Below are 19,350 nucleotides of genomic sequence, written 5' to 3' on the forward strand. Positions count from 1 at the left end.
AATCAGAAACCTTCAACCAGTTAAAGCAGCAAACAGCAACTACTATTACTGCTGTTGGAATCTATCTTTCCGCGGTGAGCTGTTAAACTGCTGCCGCATTCACCTCCAGAAGCTTCCCCCACCCCTTCGGCTTAGATCACTGCTGACCTGAGAAGCGATCAACCAAGTCCTGATTAATGGGTCTCTAAGCCTGCTTGGAGGCAATCACACTCAGAAGCTTTGGCCAAACAGTAACAAATGGGACGCTCAGCAATCATTCTTTATTGCATCAATAACCTTGGTTATCGATTAATCAGCATTAACATTTTAGAGGAGATACACACCTTAATTGTTAGTGTACAACACATCTTTATTGAACATTTGAAAATACTTCCTTGAATTTTCTAGACACAGCTGGAAGCAGAGGGTTGAGATCTATGTATTAGTCTGAGGAAACACTGGAGTTGCTATGGTGATCAGCATGTGCAGAGGCAAGCTGTTATTGACGACTTTAAGAAATTGAACTTCTAAGTAAGCAGCACAGTACCTAAATTGATTTTGTCACTTGAAGCTAAGGTGGTACTGTGCAGATTTCCCCCCTTTTAACTCTCCAAGGAAGCGTTATGGGCCATTTGGCCTGATAAGTAGAGACTTGTCTCTTGTCTGAATGGTGTGGCGGTGGTGGTGGACACGCTTTTGTTTCTCTGAGAAGAAGGCAAAGATTGCCCTCATCAATCTAATGCCTCTTCCCCTGAGGTAATCATTTCCACAGAGCAGCACGGCATCTCATTAGGATGATTCGCTCTCAGTGTCAGTCAGCCTCAAACACCTTCACAACAAAAACTCTAGTGCGAGGGAAAACACACACTCTCAGATTATTAGACAACACGATGGCACTGGCTCTCACACCTAGAGTACATTAGTGTGATTGGACAAAATGCATTTTCTATTCCTAAACAGCATTTCATGATAATTTGACAAAGTGAATGCAATCCTTTCCATCAGTAGACTTTATTTATAACAAAAAGCACGTTCTCATTATCATTTCTTCTACAAATAATTCAATGTATGTACAAGTAATGATGACATGCATTATTATTTAGTGGTGATTCAAGCAAAATATTAAGACAGTTAAGTTACAGGTGCCGTCACTTTCAGAGTATGCAAACAGGCAACGTAGCATTGCGGTCACAGGGGGATGATGCATACGACAACCCAAACAATTGAGATTATTTAAAAAGACATATATTAATGTAATGAAGTTAATGACTGCCGTATATGGGATGATGTGATATACATACACATGCAGTATGATATCTTTTAGCAACATGACACTTGTTGCCTCTTTTTCTACAAAATTCTTAATATTGTGTAAAAATTCTGGAAAAAAAGACAATATATATGGCACCGGACCCTTTAGATTAGATTTTTTCTGGCTTGTGTGTGAATGCATCATTTGATTTCAAAAAGCTTAAAGCCACAATTCCTCCCCTGAGAAAAAACCACAGCCAGTGGAAGGAGTCTAGACACTAAATCTTTCTGTGACCTTTATACAACCAAAGAAACAGCCTTGATGCCGTATATCCACACATGCAAACGCACATCACCAACCTCAGGCTCTCTATTCTCCAGCATTCGGCGAGAATGGGAGAAGCACAAAAGACCAAGTCACAATAAAGAAGGAAATCAGGCTGAAAACACAACTGGAATGCTTTTTTCTTCACCTGGGACTTCAATCTAGCATCGACTGTGCCCTTCTTAGGTGGATAAACTCTTGCCAAACTCCCACCAAAATCATCTAATCAAATACAGGTGAGGCTTTTAAACCGAGAGTTGAGCTACACGCCTCTGATTGTAACCAAACACAGTGATATAGCATTTAATAATATATCCTCTAATATCAGATGAAGTTAAACACACCTGTTTTTTTTTTTCTTCCTTCACCCCAATCTCACCTCTCTCTTTCTTTACCCAACCGTGCACAAGGCGATAAACGAAATGAGGGCTGGCATGCTCCCTGGACATTTTAATTAGCTGGTCTTTAATTCAGCCTGACCCCCTTTCAACTTTGATCAGTCGGCGGGTGCTCTGATAAGGACCTGTCACTCACTTGCAAAGAGTGGGGTTATTCAACAGCAAATTGTCTCTTTGCAATTTGCAGATGCTCTCTTCCTGCGCTGTCTTGGAGGAAGCGTTCACAGCTCAGTGAAAACTAAAAGCCCAATGAGAATGGAAATATAGCACGTGATCTGTCCTTATTCATCGCATCTCTTCATTTACTACACCACCACGGACGTGGGCAGGGCTTGAATGCAAGTGCATTCACCTGATTAAAACAAGTCCAGAGTTTCCCGGAGGCAAAATTATTGTGTATTCGTGTTACCCTTCAGTCCCGAAGGCAAACATTGTGTTTCATTTAGCTTAATAATGACACGAGGCTTGGGCTTGATGAAAACCAGCTAAGAGCACGGTGATAATAAAAACTAAATTCTGTATTTATGTAACACTCAAAGTGCTAGAAAATGCCTGTGGTGTTTCTGCAGACAAAGAGCCTAGGGAGTACTTATTTCTTAAAATACCAAAATCAGCCTTATAGCTCCAAATAATATCTAGCTTTAACAGTATGCATACAACGTAGACACAAAGTGGCAGACACAAAGTTGTGCAAGAAAAAAACCCCTCATCTCTCGATGCACGCTAAGTCAATCTACTACTGTGTGCTCCGTTCCCTTAACAGCAAAGAGCACAGCAGATTGAAACGCCCTGTTCATATTTGCCATTTCTATTCATTAGGCTTTTTAAAAGATTACTTTTCTAAATTGTATTACTTAGGCCAATGATCATGCATAACAATAATAATCATGCAATGATTTCCTGAACCATCACCTTCCCTACAACGTGCTCCTGCTAAAAAGCATGAAAGGGTGAAAGTGGTGTTCTCTACCAAAGCATCAGTTTTTTTTTAGCAAGAACGATAATAAGTTTAACCGAGGATTACACGGGCATTATTGCTGGGAATCTAAGCTTCTGGACCAAGCTGAAGCCCAGATTGTGGAGCTGCTAATGGCCTCTAACCAGGCTTAAACAATCCATTATCCACAGAACAAATGGAACACAGCATTGTTGGGGGGTTTTTGTCAACAAAAGATCAACATCAGCACCTCTGGCTTCATGTCGCCACATTGTCACGTTCCAAGTCTGACCTCTTCTGCCCTATTATTACAAGACTTTTCAGGCAAACTGGTCCCATTTATTAGCCAGTTTACTCTGTGACAACAGCCAGTTTCTGTGTAACTCTGACTCGAGGTCTCTCCAAGTTGTAAATGGGATTGGAAAGTGTCCACAATAGCTGAAACAATACCACCCCTCACCACACGCCACTGGAGCAGGCAGTACCGTCTAGCCTGTCTACACGCTGCTGCCCTTCAGTCTTGTGCTGATCATATCTGGAAATGCTATGGTGACTTTGCCAGCTACACTCACTCAAACTCCCTCTCAACCTCTTCTTCTGTTTCTAATATCCGAGGTATCATGTCTCTCACCGCCTCTGTTTCTATGTCTAAATCCTCAGACAGTCTTGCCTTCTCTCTGTCTCCGAACCCGTCTCTCTACTCCCTATTATTCTCTTCTGCTGTGCCTCATAGCTGTGCCTTCCTTTCTTCTGTCTAGCTTTTATTTGACCTCTCCTTAAAACTCCTCCATCTCTCGCCGTCCTTCTGTATTTCTGATCCCAGAAACCTGCACCTGAAATAGATATTCTTTCCCATTCATCAGGCAGTAACAAAAAGTATAAGACACGATCACTGACTGAAGGAAACATGGCATGAAGTGAGAGAGAGACAGACAGAAACTGAATGTTTACCAGCGGATTTGTGCCACTGAGTTTAACAGTGAATCTTAATTCCTTCACCAGATACCAGAAATTACAGTGCACATTCGTGACAACTGCTGATGCAAGTGGCAGAAAATCTTATGGAGGTTGTGTATCATGGGTTTGGATTTTCCAATTATGCACTACTGTGTTCATAAAAAGCCAAGCAGCATCTCATAATGCAGACAAAAATCAATGCTTCATGTTCCCCAGCTGCACAAAAGGGTATGCTTTGTCCTTTTTAGCATAAATTATGTGTGAATGAATTGCAAGCATAGTCTCTAACATCACATGGTCCTATATGCATATTTTCCACACCCTCCATTGCTAAATGCCCAAAAATACCAAACCCGGGTTTGGTATTTTTTGACTTTGAGTTTGCATATTTTTGCCTCGTTAATTGTTATAAATGTTTTCAATGAATGCAGATTAAACTACTTCTTCTAATTCCTATAACAGAGTTGTCTATTGCGATGAATGCAGCTCTATACATCTGTTACTTCTGACAGCTACTCACCGGCCAGATGCTGCCACTGATTAAGCCCAAAAGCGCCAAAAGCCACCCCAACCTTCGCCCATATGTCACTCAATTCTAATTAAGATGGTTTGGTCTTAATTAAAGCAGCACCTAATAAACAAGGTTTTTATATTTCTATTCACACTTAGTTTGGGACTGTTTAAAGGAGCAGCACAGTACATTATGCATTTTTTATAAATATACACACACACCGGATGCTTTATTAGATACACCTTGGTAGGACTAGGTTGGACTGCCTTTTATCCTTCAGATTGAAATGATCTGAGCTTTTTGACATAGTGTGTTATCCTGCTCCAAGCAGACATGAGAAGATGTGGTCGTAAAGGGAAGGACACGGTCAGCAGCAACGTTTATATATGCTGTAGCTTGTATAAGTTCCTGAGCTGGTACTAAGGGGCCCAAAATGGACCAAGATAGTATCCCCCACACCACCACCAGCCTGAGCTGCTGATACAAGGCAGTGTGGAGCATTGATTAGTTGTAGTGAGTGGTTATATGAGATGCTCTCACCTTCCTCTCAGCTTGAAGCAGCTGTCCTTTCTTGTCAATGCATTTTCACCCAGAGAACAGCTTCTCGTGGGATATTTTCATTCTTTGTAGGCCCTAGAGTCGGTTGTGTGGGAAAATCCCAGCAGATCAGCAGTTTCTGAAATACTCAGACCACCCAATTTGACATCAACAACCATGCCACGTTTAAACCTCAGCATCTTCTGAGTTGCTGCCATGTGATGTATTGTGCAGTATTTCAGGTGCATAATTATACTATTTCTCATCCAAGTAGTTTGTCACTCAGCCAGTGTTATACTTTCTAATTCATAAGCTGCACTTCACCTTGTAAAAGACAGCTTCTTAACTCTTTCTAAACCCTTACATCCCCTCTAGGCTTTCTTCGCCATGTATATTCAATGTGCTACACAGACGAGGAGTTCTGTGTTTAAATCATGTGTTATCCGTTGTACTCTGATCTTGCTTATGCATCTTTTGTTCCCCCTGATTTCATTTCCCAGAAGAGCTGTCAGGCATGTGGGCAAAACTGCCTACCACATGGTGTCGGAGTAATGAACAATTTATGTTCAGCCAGTTGAGATCCACAATCAGAGACCATCTCCAAAATTGGCAACAAAAATATTCAAACAACAATTTACAAAGCTCTGATCAACCACAAGTCAAGCAAACACAACAACAAATAGAGGACCAGCAAACTGAGAGCTGAACTTGGACTCTTTGATATAACATGTTCCTAATGATTGATAAACATGACTAAGTATCACAGTATAAGTTTCATCATAAACTTGCCTGATTTAAATTTGACCCCTTCAAGATCATCTACTCATGCACCGAAGGGCCACTTCCAGTCCTGCCCATATTTTTACATCACTTCCTAGTCGTCTGTTATGACCACTTGTACTGTGCATGCTGCAGTTTTACCATGGACTTCAAATATGTGCAGGGTCACTGGTTTTCATACAGTAGTTTCTAGTTGACAAAGCCACATTTTCAAGCACTCCTTATTACCATTTTACAGTATAACTCCTCCTTTCACTTTTCTTCCAAACGCTCTTTTCAGTTTTCAGAAAAATACACTTCTCTGTTTTCAGAAAAGCGCATGGATCTGATGCAAATGAAGCCTCCGATCTCTTACGAATGGAGACCAAACACTTCTTCTGCTTTGTCCTCTCTGCCCTCACTACCATGGATAAAGTAAGATTTACCGCAATTTTCTTTCCATGATGTCTGTGAACTGTTCTTCACAGAAGAAGAAAGGCCTAATTAGGCAATCCCACATGGACCCTGAGCTTTAATCACACCCTAATGTTCACAGCCTGGTGCTCTAAGGGTAAACATACAAAAGGCAGACATGGACTTGCACACACAGATCTATGCCTTCCTTTATAAAAGGTTTTGCTTCTAATGTGCCTTTAAAACACAAATCGAGTATTACAGGCCCTAGCTATGCATTTTAATGTATTTTACAACTTACAAGCATACAATGGGAATAATTTCAAAAGATAAAAAGACCCTTGAGGTTAGCAAAATGGTAATTAGCCAATCAAAATCTTGAGTCATAAAACAACAAAGGCTATAACGACATCAGTTTGCTGGATTTTCCATGAAGAACTTTGAAAATCCTCCATGATTTGTTTTCTGTTTGAACTCCTATCACCATGCAAGAAGTGATGCAGACCATATATAACGATAACTATATATACAAGTTTCTGGTATGCTTGTGACCAATGAATTTTAAATGCAAGCATTAGCGATTTACTCATTTTCTTCAGAATTAAAAGACTGGGAGGAGACACAAACAGAGCCTTCCTAAAGGTGTGCCAGTCCCAAAGCCTGGATAAATAGGAGGGTTGCATCAGGAAGGGCATCCAAAGTGAAATCAAGCATGCAGACACGTCTGCTGTGGGAATCCCTCTTGAAACAAATGAGAAGCCAAAAGTGCCTGTAATCATTAAAGTATTTACTAAACAAAAATTGGTGACATCATGTATATTCATTCATTAAAATTCAGAGTTTCTTTTCCAACAGTAACAAGCTCAACACCAACAGCACATATAAAGAAGCCAAATGGCATTCAGGCTGGATTGGTGCTATGGACAGCTTGGACATCCCCAGTAACTTCTCATTTGGCCTCCAATATACTAGAGCTGTCTACCAGAGTCCTTGTACCTGTCTGCCTCAGTAATCTGCCAGGGAGCAGACAAACATCAGTGGGCCTTATCTCTACTTCTCAGGAGCAGCCGGGGAAGGAGGCAGGTAGCCCAGAGGCAACAAAGACAGGAGCAGACTGATGCAGGCTCGTGAATTCAGTCAGCACACAAATAAAAGAAGTTAATCAAACGCAGGCATACACAAACATCTATACACACCACAGACATGCCAAAGCACATAAAAGTTATTCTGGAAATAAGGAACTGAGCGCTATTTTATATCTGCTAAACTTAATGCACTGAACCTGCTGTAGTGTAGTCCCAGAATAAAAACGTGAAGTGAAAATGAGCTTAATAGGTCTTAACGAGCATGACGTACAAGAACTAGTTTAATATTTCCAATAAAGCTGTGGAGAAGCATTCATGTAGGTGGAATAGAGAATGGTGCAGTTGTCACATACTGAGTGGCTAAAATGCAACATTTGCACCAAAGATTCCACAAGTGGGCAGTGAAATTGAAACCATATGCTCAATCCACTTCCTTTGAGCCAAAGTCAATAAAAAGTCAAATTCTGTTAGTAGTAGATTTCACAAGGCACTCGAGCCTCAAAGAAATTCAATGTCTGTACAGCACACTGTGTGTTCCAGCATTTGTATTCACAGCAAACTGGACCTGTGGGAGAATGTGGTGGCTTAAAAATATGAAAAGCGAGTCCTCCTGAATATGAATAGCAGTTTGGTTTTACTGTTACTGACACACATAAGAGTTAGTAATATGACATAGGCTAAATCAGTGTTCTTATTTTTGGACTGTGCCTACATGTGTGGGTGTGCACATGTGGAGAAGAGGATTTTTTTTCCTTGCAATAATTGAAAAGTTTCAAATGGAAACATGTTATTCAACGTGCTTTCAAAAAGGTTGACTATGTAACAGCTTTTACAATCATTTTAGCATGTGTTAAAAGGGAGGAATTTCTTGCAAATGTAAAGGATTTTAGATCAAAAATCTGTGAGGTATAATATAGAGTATGTCATTACACAAACCATACTGAATTGGTTGTTGATCCAAACTCATTTAGCTGTCTTCTTATGACATTTTCTTTTGGTCTTGATAGTATACAGCTGTTAGCAGAATCCTCCAGATGATAGTGCATCCTTTCCTTCAAGCAAGTATGACAAAAAATATTCTGATCTCTCAGTTATTTGCTGCACAGTCCAGTGTCATGTGTCCAAAAATACACTAAGCTTTCTAAAGATGTTGCGAGGTGTGAGCAGGGCTTGTCAAAAATCAAACAAAATACAAATGACTTCAATACTTGAAATGGGCAATTCCCTTGTATTCTTATTCCTATTTATTCTATTTATCCCCTTCGTATATTTTATTTATATATGTCTCTGTATTTGTATATGTGTGTATATATATATATATATTTAATATTCTGCTCACGTTCTGTAACTTCTGTCAGTTCTGAGCTATCGGAAACCAAATTTCCCAGGGGAACCCACCCAAGGGATTAATAAAGTTTTATCTTATCTTATCTCTTATCTTATGTAGCAAAGGTCATGGTGAAAATAAAGGGGTGGCCCTGCGAGGAAAGGACAGAAAGTCACCACATGCTTAAATTGTCATACCTGCTTTTATGCTGTGCGTGCTTTTATGATCTGTATGTAAGACGAAAGGTTACATTCAAGTCGCTGGCACGCTGTCATCTGGAGCTTTGTTTACTTGCTCAAAAACAAAGAGAATTTCAGATGGGACGTGCTTGGCACCATCACCCGACATTCACAAAGGTGCGTCAGGTGTTCTGTTGTAAAACTCAAGTAGCCTCTTTTAACATTGCATTGAATCTAACCGAAAAGGTCGATTAGCTCACGCAAAACTGTTAGATCACACTTCATGTAGCATCAGCATTCAAAGCCACACTGGACCTCTTTCTAACTACAGAAGCCAATATTTTCTTTTAAATTTTAGTGTTACTATCTTGAGGTATAAATACAGAAATGATAGAGTTTGTTCATAAAAAAAAGTTAAAATGTGATTACAAATGAGTTTCTCTTTCTATTATTGGGGGGGAAAAACCTATAGTATGTACTAGTGGTGCAATGGATCACGGTTGATCCATAATCCCAACCGATCCCCACTCCACGGTTCGGCACGCACGTGATCCGAAGATTCGAAAAAGAAGGAAAAAAAGTATGTGTATGGTGCGCGTGGTCAGTCTGTCAAGCAATAGTTATGGCCAGCGCTAGCGGTCCAAGTGGAGGAGCAGAGGAGTTTGCTGCATTTAAGCAGCCCTTTGCTGCCCAGTCCGACCGGGCTAAAGCTATTACGGAAGCTACTGGGGTGTTTAGCTCCAGACATGAGGCCGTATTCCGTTGTGCAAAACAAGGGGTTTAAACTATGATGAACATGCTTGAGCCACGCTATGATATCCCGTTGCGTGTCCGCTTCAGTGACAAGATCGTACCCAGGCATGTTATGAGCAGGAAAAGTCTAAAGTTATGGCTGAACTGTCCCATGTATCGTCTGTTGCCCAACTACAAATGGGTGGACCTCCAGAGCAACAGAAAGATACGTGACCGTGACCGCTCATTATATCACAGTGGTGTGTTAGATACAAAGCCCTATACTGCACCTTAATTTGTTTTTATATAATTGCGTGGAATGAGTCTTGAGTTGAATGCTTTTAATAGGCAAAAAATACTTAAATAAGCTAATAAAGTAAATGTTAAAATTTTTTTGCTGATCCGAAAATTGATCCGATCCGTGACTTAAAACCGTGATCCGATCCAAACCGTGAGATTTTTGATCCGTTGCACCTCTAGTATGTACTGTCTACTAACTGTAGCCAGCGTGTAATTAAATCCAGAGCCAAAGAGGAACATTTTGCACAGTAACAACAGTGAGTATCTCAGAAAAATAAGTCCAGGAAACATGTCTGTCTCAGTCATGCAGGTCATCGTAGTCAAAGGAGCTTGGAAAGAAAAGCGTCTGGACTTCCTTGAGTTGCTTGAAGACGTTTCACCTCTCATCCGAGAAGCTTCTTCAGTTCTAAGGGTCAAATGGTGGAGAGTCCCAGATTTAAACCCAGTGGGAGTTTCCCCACAAATCCTCTACCTAATCACATGAGCCAAGGTGTGAAAGCGGGTGTGGGTCACAATCAGCCAGGGTTTTGGGTGAGCTCATTGTGAAACCTGGCCCCACCCTATCATGTGATTTCCTGAGGTCGGATGGCCCAGGATGTGGGCCACTTCACGCGCATGGCACAACATAGAAGAGCCACCTCCACGGGACAAGACTCAGCAGCTCATCTGCATCTAAAGGACAAAGGTCACTCTTTCAAGGATGCCAATGTTCACATTTTGGACAGAGAGGACAGATGGTTTGAAAGAGGAGTGAAAGAAGCCATTTACGTCCACTGTGAGTGACCATCTTTGAACAGAGGCGGTGGTTTTACGACACCAACTGTCTGCCATCTATAATCCAGTTTTGAGTTCCCTCCCCAGACGCCTTAACGCCCACTCACATCCTGGGCCATCTGACCTCAGGATATCACATGATAGGGTGGGGCTATGTTTCACAATGAGCTCACCCGAAACCCTGGCTGATTGTGACCCACACCCGCTTTCACACCTTGGCTCAGGCGAATAGAGGATCATCAGGGGGTCCTTTTGTCCCTCTTTGGGGGGAAACTCCCACTGGGTTTAAATCTGGGACTCTCCACCATTTGACCTTAGACCTGAAGAAGCTTCTGAGGTGATGAGAGGTGAAACATCTTCAAGCAACTTAAAGAAGTCCAGACGCTTTTCTTTCCAAGCTCCTTAGACAGTCCAGGAAACAGGAAAACGTCTGATAAAAAAAAAAAGAAAGAGTCATATCTAAACTTGTGGCTAGAAAATGGGTGTAGGTGACTGAAGTTCATCTACAAAAGGAAAAAAGAAAAGACAGAAAATGCATTTTTTATGAATTTAAAAAAATCTCAATAAAGTAATCCCCTTTCATGCAAACAGTGTTAAATTATAGTACAATAAGCAGCTTTGTGATATGAAATAAGTCCAGTTTTTCCTTTAGTTATTTTGCAGAAAAGAAAGTGTGTGTCACTGTTAGATTGCAGCAATCTGTTTGTTTTATTTATTCTTTTATTTTTTTCAAGGACTAAGGACAGAGGACCATACAATTTGGACTTCACAATCTTCGCAAGCCCTTTAATTACAGTAATTACAGGCACTGTAAGAGCTAGTATCTCCCTAGCAGCTTGGGATTACTTGACCCTTGAACCTTTTCACACTAAAGCTGCTCCACGCTTCCTCACAGGAAGTTTTTATAAAATGAAAGCTTAGCTTCCGACAGCTGATCATCTGCATTTTCACTGCGGTCTAAAGACACTGGAAGATGAGGCAATTTAGTGCACTCTTATCAGAAAAAAGGCAATGTCTGCTACATTTGGGAATCTGCTCTGTTCTTGTGTCAGATCTGTGTGTCTGCGGAGATTGAGTGCTGTAACCACACAGGAAGCAGAGAGGCCACAGCGGTCAGATGAAGCTTCAGCCACATTCACACAGAATCTGGTAATGTAGCGTCTTCTGCCGTGGTTACATGGAGGTATGGGTGTGTTTGTTTGTGCTTTATAATGCAACCTCTGCTAAGCAAGCAGAAAATAAAGTTTTATTTCAGCCATTCACACCTTTGTTCTCATTAAAGCTCTTCTTGTTTTCCCTTGACTCTCTAGCTCACTTGACCACCATGAATCAACCATGAGGAGGGCAAGTCTGAGTGTTGTGTTTACAAAAAGGAACTTACAAATACTTCACTATCTTGAAGTAGCCAAATTGATTTTTACCCAGAAGATGAGATTGTTGACCATGCGGAAACCTTTGGGGCTGAAAAATAAAGGCCAAAAAGTTCTTCTAGTGGCCCCTGAGGTTGGACTCCAAAAGCAGGTTCATGCCCACTCATCCCGATGTTTAAATATCCAACTTTACAGCATCATCTTTACTGCCTAGTACAAAAAGTGGTTTTGATCAGGCCTTATTGGATGTTAACAACCTCATAGTATTGTTTGAACCCAATACAGCACTTGACTCTCATACTGCTGGTTTACTTTGGTTCCTACAGTATTTAAAAGTAGAATGGGAGGCAGAGCCTTCAGCTTTCAGCTCCCAGTTTGGATTCAGGACACTCTCTGTACTTTTAGAATTGGGCTTAAAAATGTTCTTTTTAATAAAACACAGTTAGGGCTCCTGTAGATATCCTGCAACAGGCTTGGGCTTCTTACCACGACGCAGGGCTCGCAAAATTTCAAAATCCCTGGTAGCCCTTCGGGCAGGGACTCTTCAGTTTTTGGTAGCCCAAAATAAATTTAAGTAGCCCGAATAAAAAAGAGAGCAATTTTTTTCATTGATGCTTTGTTTCCTGTTTTGTTTCCTTTACAATATTATACATTAAAGTATACTATTGTAACGGAAACAAAACAATCAAAAAAACACAAATTACAACATTGTATAAAAATTACAATCATCAACTCAAATACTTGGTTCTAATTGAACAGAAATTTCTATGAACTTGTAAGAACTGTGTAGGACATGAATCAGTCTGTGTCAGATCCTGAATTTGAAATTTCCACTGAAGTCACAGGTAAGAGGAAAGTGGAACCAAGATCTAGGCCATTTGCTTTTTGAAGTTTGCAAAGACTGCTAAATTGTGCCAGTGGTAGTTCACTCTTTGCAACATAGTACGCTGATCTAAACAGATGTCTCAGGTTTATTTATAGTATGTTATTTGCAATTGGTGTTGGTTCTGGGAAAGATATTGCAGACTGAGCAATAATGCATTTCTCATGGGTTCTAATGGGGGCCTTTCTTAAAATTACTGGTCCCAGTAACAAAGGCGCTTGTCGACTCAGAAATCGAGGGAAAACCAACAACACACCCGGCAGAACATTATGTTATAACATTATGTGCACATAAGTGGTCCGCATGTGCGCATTCGCTGTCAAAATGAAAGACGCACACCAGATAAGAAGTTGCAACGCGCGTTTGCGTCCATATAAAAGGCTGTTTTTGTCCGCTAGAGTGGGATTTTCACGGCACATTCCGCACCACATCTCTGTGCGTTCATCATTTGTTTGAAGCCAGCTCACCTCCTGCAACCACTTTTCCGAGAATACTCGCTTCTTTTGTGGTTCGGACTCCTTCTGACATTTCTTTGGAGGTGGAGGAACACCAAAGTAATTGCTTAAAGGAGCTTCTTCGACATCTTTAAGAGTTCTAAACAAATGTCTGTCCTCCTCCAGAAAATCTTATGTACGCAAACACGCATTGCAACTTCTTATCTTGTGCGCTCTTTTTATTTTGACAGTGAATGCGCACCTGTGACCACTTATGTGCAGCCCTGGTTATTTAGCTCGTCATATTGCAGCCACAGAAATTCTTTTGTCCATGAAACCATAAAGCTGCACTTTCTTTTTGCCTTATAGTCTGATTTGTCATAACCTTTCCGTTTTGTGGTAAGCTTTTCTTTGGCTGTCACTTCTTCACCCTGACGTGTCTTATTTGTCTCAGCAGAACTAAAATATATATCCTGCTGCTTTTACACAAGCACTCACGTAACGCTCAGCGATTCTCTGCGCGATCAAACTCTCACACATTTAAGCTTGCTGCAGGAGATTTCACTTGTCATGTTTGCATAGTAAGCTAACGATTGATAAGACGATGTCAGAGGAACTGGTGCGCAAATTATCATCACTCACCAATCAGTACTGTCGCTCTCTATACACAGTTCGCGCGATTGCAAAGTGAAAGCAAAAAACAAGCGCAAATTCTGGCTCACCGATGCCAATGACATAATTACCCAGATACATTTCCGAAAGAATGCAAAAGCATTGACATATCTTTTTCCTTCCTATTGCCGGGCTCACACTGTGCGATTTATGGCCCATTTTGAGCCGATTTTTGAGTCATGCGACCGTTTTGGCGATCGGCCCGATTTTGGCCTTCATCGTGCGTCGTGCATCGTGTAGTATACGTGGGGTAACGAGAAGCGATTAACACCTCACGACCAGCTCCCGATCATCAATCGCTTGAAATCCTCACGACCGTCGTGAGGGTGTCGCCGCAGTTTCTCACACTGCGCACGCGCAAACACAAATGTCAGCGAAAAAGACGGCGCAGCACAGCAGTGCAGCGTGTGATCTGGACACAAGCGATGGAGGCACTTGTAGAACTTTGGAAAGCTCATCCGAGCCTTTTCGATGTGGCCTCACAAAATTATCACGACCACAACAACCGTGAAAATAGTTGGATAGACATTGCTGCTCAATCACAGCTGCCTCATCAATGTTTTTCATTAGCAATTTAGCAAAGTTGATGGCGGTGGTGTGCGTGTCTGTGTGAGTGAAAGACAGAGAGGGAGAGCGAGCGACAGAATTTTTGTTATAACCTTCATTTTATGGACGCACAGTGTGAGCACTCGGGTCGCATCAGAGCATCGGGCCGTATAGTGTGAGACCTGCATCGTGACCTACGAACTTCTAACCCCTGCGAGTCAATCGTGCAGTTTGAGCAGGAGCTGAATCGCGCGACTGACAAAATCGCACAGTGTGAGCCCGGCATAAGATAGCCCGACGGGCAGGGCAGAGATAGATTTTGGTAGCCCGACTGGAGAAATCGCTAGCCCCGGGACGTCGGGCTAGCGATTTTGCGAGCCCTGCGACGCATTATTTGTTTTTACTTCACTCACTGTTTTTTACTCACTGTGTGTTTATAGTACATTTTGCTTTTAATCATTACTTACTATTAATCTCTGGCTCTCCTCTACAGTGTGTCTTTATCATATCTTCCCCCCCTCACCCCCAACCATTCATGAAAGATGGCTGCCTTTCCCTGTGTCTGGTTCTGCTGGAGGTTTCTTCTTGTTAAAAGGGAGTTTTTCCTTCCCACTGTCTCCAAGCTTGCTCATAGGGATTCATCTTATTATTGGGGGTTTCTCTGTATTATTGCAGGGTCTTTACCTTACAATATAAACCACTTTGACACAATTGTTTCTGTGATTTGGCACTATATAAATAAAAATGAATTGAATCTCTATGGACAGTTTTTCTGCTTCAGAAAAAAATTGAAACACAGAGTTTATGTTTCAAATTTTGGTGCATGAAATTAAAGACTTATAAAGCCTGTTTATTAATAATCTCTGTCTCTACACTCATACATCGTATGGATGCAGCTTGCTAACCAAGTGTCTTAGTGTTTATATATTCATAGTCATAGTGATATATTGACCACATAATCCAAATACGGTGAATTCTGGTTTGAAAAAAAAAACCACTCACATGACAGTGGCAAAAATGCTAATGATTAAAAATGAAAAATCCAGCCACAAGCATTAAAGTGGCTTTGTGTATCTTTTATGAAATCCTGAAAACACCATCAGTAGTTTACCACTGAAACTTCGTAAAAATGAAAAAACACTACCCCAAATTAAACTGGGATATTTTTGGTGTAAAAAAATTAACTGGAACTTTTTCAGACCTGGAAATTTCTCAAGTTTCCAACTGAAGTTGGAGTACATCGGAACTGAACGTCTCCCGTACCGTTGTGTTGCTCTGCATGTTATTTCGTGAAGTCAGATTCACCTTTTTGTTACGTACGTTTATTTTCTCCACCTCCCTGATCTGCTTCTAATTCAGTCAGTGTTTCTTCTGCATTTTCCAGAATTACTTTCAACAACTCCCAGAGAACTTGCCTGGCCTTTGGCTTACACTTTTATTTATAGATGCAGCGAGCAATACAGCATACTAATCACAATACTAAGAGCAGAAGCGCGTTTTCCCTCGCTGACTTGCTTCTTCAACTCACAAGAGCAACACAGGATCTTTTGGAGCTGCTGACAAAATTGGAGACGTGGGCGGCAATTCAAAGGTCTATCCTAGTGTTTACCAGTGATGTTTTAGATTGCTGATATTTTTCCACTTGAATTAACCTCTTGAACCCAGATATTACCCTCAAATAGTGCCAGTATTATAAAAGCATTTTACTTCAATTTATAGTAGACTACTGTAGAAAAACAGATTCTCTCTGCTATATGGACGCTTTGTTTAAAGGATGCTTCTGTACAAGTTTCTTATATTTGGGGACAATAACCACATGTGATGTGCAACTTTAAATTTCAGTGGAAATATGCTCACATTTGTGAAGTTTTTTTAATACAAAATAAATATTGACATTCAGCATGGTGTATCCCTCTTACACACCCTACAGCACACAGATGGCAAAAAGACCTTAGTCTAAACTCATTGTCATTCACCATTTCCTCTCTTTCCTTTACTCTCCGTGTTGTCATTAAACAGGGCAGGTGAGTGGCGGCTGATTACCAAACATCTTTTCCTACCTTTGATCTCCTGAGGTGTGGGGCTCTAATCCATCTTGGAGCACAGGAGGCTGTCTGATCTAGGTGGTTGTGGTAGCCACTTAGCTCCTCCTCATCTCACATACACATATAGTATGTGTCCCCGCTCTTGCAGAGGGTACACACACAAGGAAAAGAAGATGGAGCTGCTACTTACAGGCACTCTGTATGAGAGAAAGGGAGGGGGGGAGAGAGAGAGAAAGAAATATGAGGAGGACAGAAAGAAAAAAATGAATAGGTTTATTTGAAGCGCATACACACAGACCATAACCAGGTAATCTAAGCCTTTAAATTGCACCGGGCATCAAAAGATGTATACATTTTTGTTATTTGTCCTCCTCAGGATCCTTAAGTAACTACATATTTTCAAAAGCAACCACATAATGCATTATAAATCAGGTGTCTGATCAGGTATCTCCCACTGCAGTCCAGATATTAATGCTGAGGACATCCATTTATCTCGCATACAGTAAGTTTGAAATCTGCACAGTTTCAAAGTTCACAGTCCCAATTTGCTGATGGTCTTGTTTTACTGTTTGTCCCTTACTCAGCTAGATCCCCTTCCTCTTTATAAAGCACATCCAACATTTTTCACACTGTCACCGCACATACTTTGAGCAGCTTTGGGAGCTCATCAGCATTCAAAACAACACCTAGCACCCAATATTCCAAGACAATTTTCGCAGTAAATGAGAAAGCAAATGTCACTTCAAGATGAACATTAATCTCATGTCATTGCATTTTAATGGCACCCTTACTCAGGGGGGAATTAAACCTCTCCCCAGAGATCAACCCCAGCGCTTTGCACCACAGTGAAATTGTCGTCTTTTGTTAGCAGATTCAGCACCTGCCATGTCAACTTTCAGCACACACCAACTTACCATGCTGCCTTTGAGTGAACATAAACATCAAGTCATGGAGAGCACTTGCTGAAAGCTACATTTTCTTTGTCATAAGCAGAGCTTGCAGCAGTCCACTGTGATTGTCAGAATTCTAAGAAAATTAATTATAAACAATCTGACAGACAGTACTGCATTCAAATGACCTTTGTGCACATTTCTTTTTTTTGCTGCCCACTACAGTGGATCCATTTCCATCTCACCTTATCGTTAGCATCGTCCTCTATCATTCTAACCCTTTGCATGTCCTCTTTCACTACATCCACAAATCTCCTCTGCGGTCTTCGTCTTTTTCTCCTTCCTGGCAGCTCCACATCTGACATCCTTTGTCCAAAACATCCACTATCCCTCCTCTGCACATGTTTAGACAATCTCAGCCTTGCCTCTCTAACTTTGTCTCCAAAAGGCTAAACCTGAGCTGTGCCTCTGATACACTTATTTCTAATCTTGTCCATTCTGGTCACTCCCAATGAAATCTGCAGCATCTTTAAACTCTGCCACCTCCACCCCCAGCTCCGCCTCCTCTCTTTTTGTCAGCCAAACCGTACATCATAGCTGGTCTCGCTACCATCTCGTAAACCTTCCCTTTCACTCTTGCCGCTATCCTTCAGTCACAAATCACCCCTGATACTCCTCTCCACCCACTCCACCCTACCTGCGCCCTCTTCGCAACCTCTCCTGTGCACTGTCTGTTAATTTTGGATGGTTGACCCCAGGTTTTTAAACTCTTCCACCTTCACTTCCTCTGCTCTTGGATCTTCACTGTTAGAAATGCCCTATGTGCTCACATCTTCCAAAAACATCCTATTATACAGCCAATAGAAAACAATTTGGTTCTGGTAGTTTGTCTCTTGTGGATTTCATATTTTGCCCATTCCTCAGTAGGAATGCTCTACTATATAACAGATACTGCTACTGTGCAATGATAACAGACAAAGAGAAATACTGGGAGCACTGCTACTCCACCAGCTTAGATTTGTCCTGAAAGTCCTCCGGTGGCAAAGCTATTTTACAAAGATGAAGCAATTGTTGTGCTCAAAGCGATGTTTCATTCAGCCCGGAAATCCACTTGTCTCTAATTACTTGCAAAAAGTTTGAAAGAATATATGCATCTTATGCATTTAGCTTTAGAGTATTATAGTAGGAGCAGAATAAAAGGTTAGATCAAATGAATATCTGGAGCTCTTGGAGGGGATGTGGGATAAATAGTAATAGGAAAACTTTTGAAGTGCTGACATATGTAAAGTTTCAGCAAAAAGGATATTGTTGCTGAATGTTCTTTCGCCCTGCTCTCCCCTCCAACTCATTTCACTCCCTCTTCCTCCTTTTTTATTTCTGTTCTTTTATCTGCCTTAAAGCTTTAGGCTGCTGTATACAAGCCAAAGGTACAGAATCCATTTCCCACCAAAACACTGCCCAGAGGACTCAAATCTCTATTGTACGACCTGCCCTACATTGAATAAACTGGGCTATTGCTCTCAAATGTCATCATGTGGAGATATTTCACATCAGTTACTGTGGACTGTGGAATACACTAAATTAAAACATGAAATAAAGAGAACTATGTTCTGAATGCTTAAAAGTTAAAAAGTACCAGAACTACTAAGAGCTTCCCATCAGTAAATTTGTTTAAAAAATAAAAACATGTGTTTAATTTTATATATTTATCTGACTAAATCCCTTGAGATAAACATGTGTGCAAATAGCTACACCATGACACGTGCATCTAGTATGTTAAAAGAATTAATCCACCATGCTTTGGTGGAAAAATGTTTGTGAGCGGTATGCTTGTGATGTAGTAAAAACACCCCTGATGAGCAAGCTGCAGGGTGTATTTTAAAATATACACAACCACTGCAGAGCAAAAGCTACATTATGAAAAGACCTTATGAAATTGTTCTCATGTATCTTGGACCATCTGCACAGCAAGATGATTACCCTTAGGCTTCAGTTTTCCTGCACGTTCTCAACTCTAAATTTGTAAGTAGTAATTGCAAAAACAG

The 19,350-nt window shown here is 41.0% G+C and overlaps 1 protein-coding gene across 2 annotated transcripts in view; it reads right to left on the bottom strand.

The window, feature by feature from the left end:
- grik4 (glutamate receptor, ionotropic, kainate 4) overlaps positions 1-19,350 on the bottom strand; it is a 339,306-nt gene that overhangs the window by 235,875 nt on the left and 84,081 nt on the right. For both annotated transcript variants that reach the window (XM_035909771.2, XM_006795461.3), the window contains exon 2: positions 16,431-16,612. The gene's annotated coding sequence lies outside the window, so the exon portion shown is untranslated. The remainder of the gene's footprint in view (positions 1-16,430; positions 16,613-19,350) is intronic.

This window comes from Neolamprologus brichardi, chromosome 14 (genome assembly GCF_056152115.1).
Source record: "Neolamprologus brichardi isolate AB-2024 chromosome 14, ASM5615211v1, whole genome shotgun sequence".
Lineage (NCBI taxonomy): Eukaryota > Metazoa > Chordata > Actinopteri > Cichliformes > Cichlidae > Neolamprologus > Neolamprologus brichardi.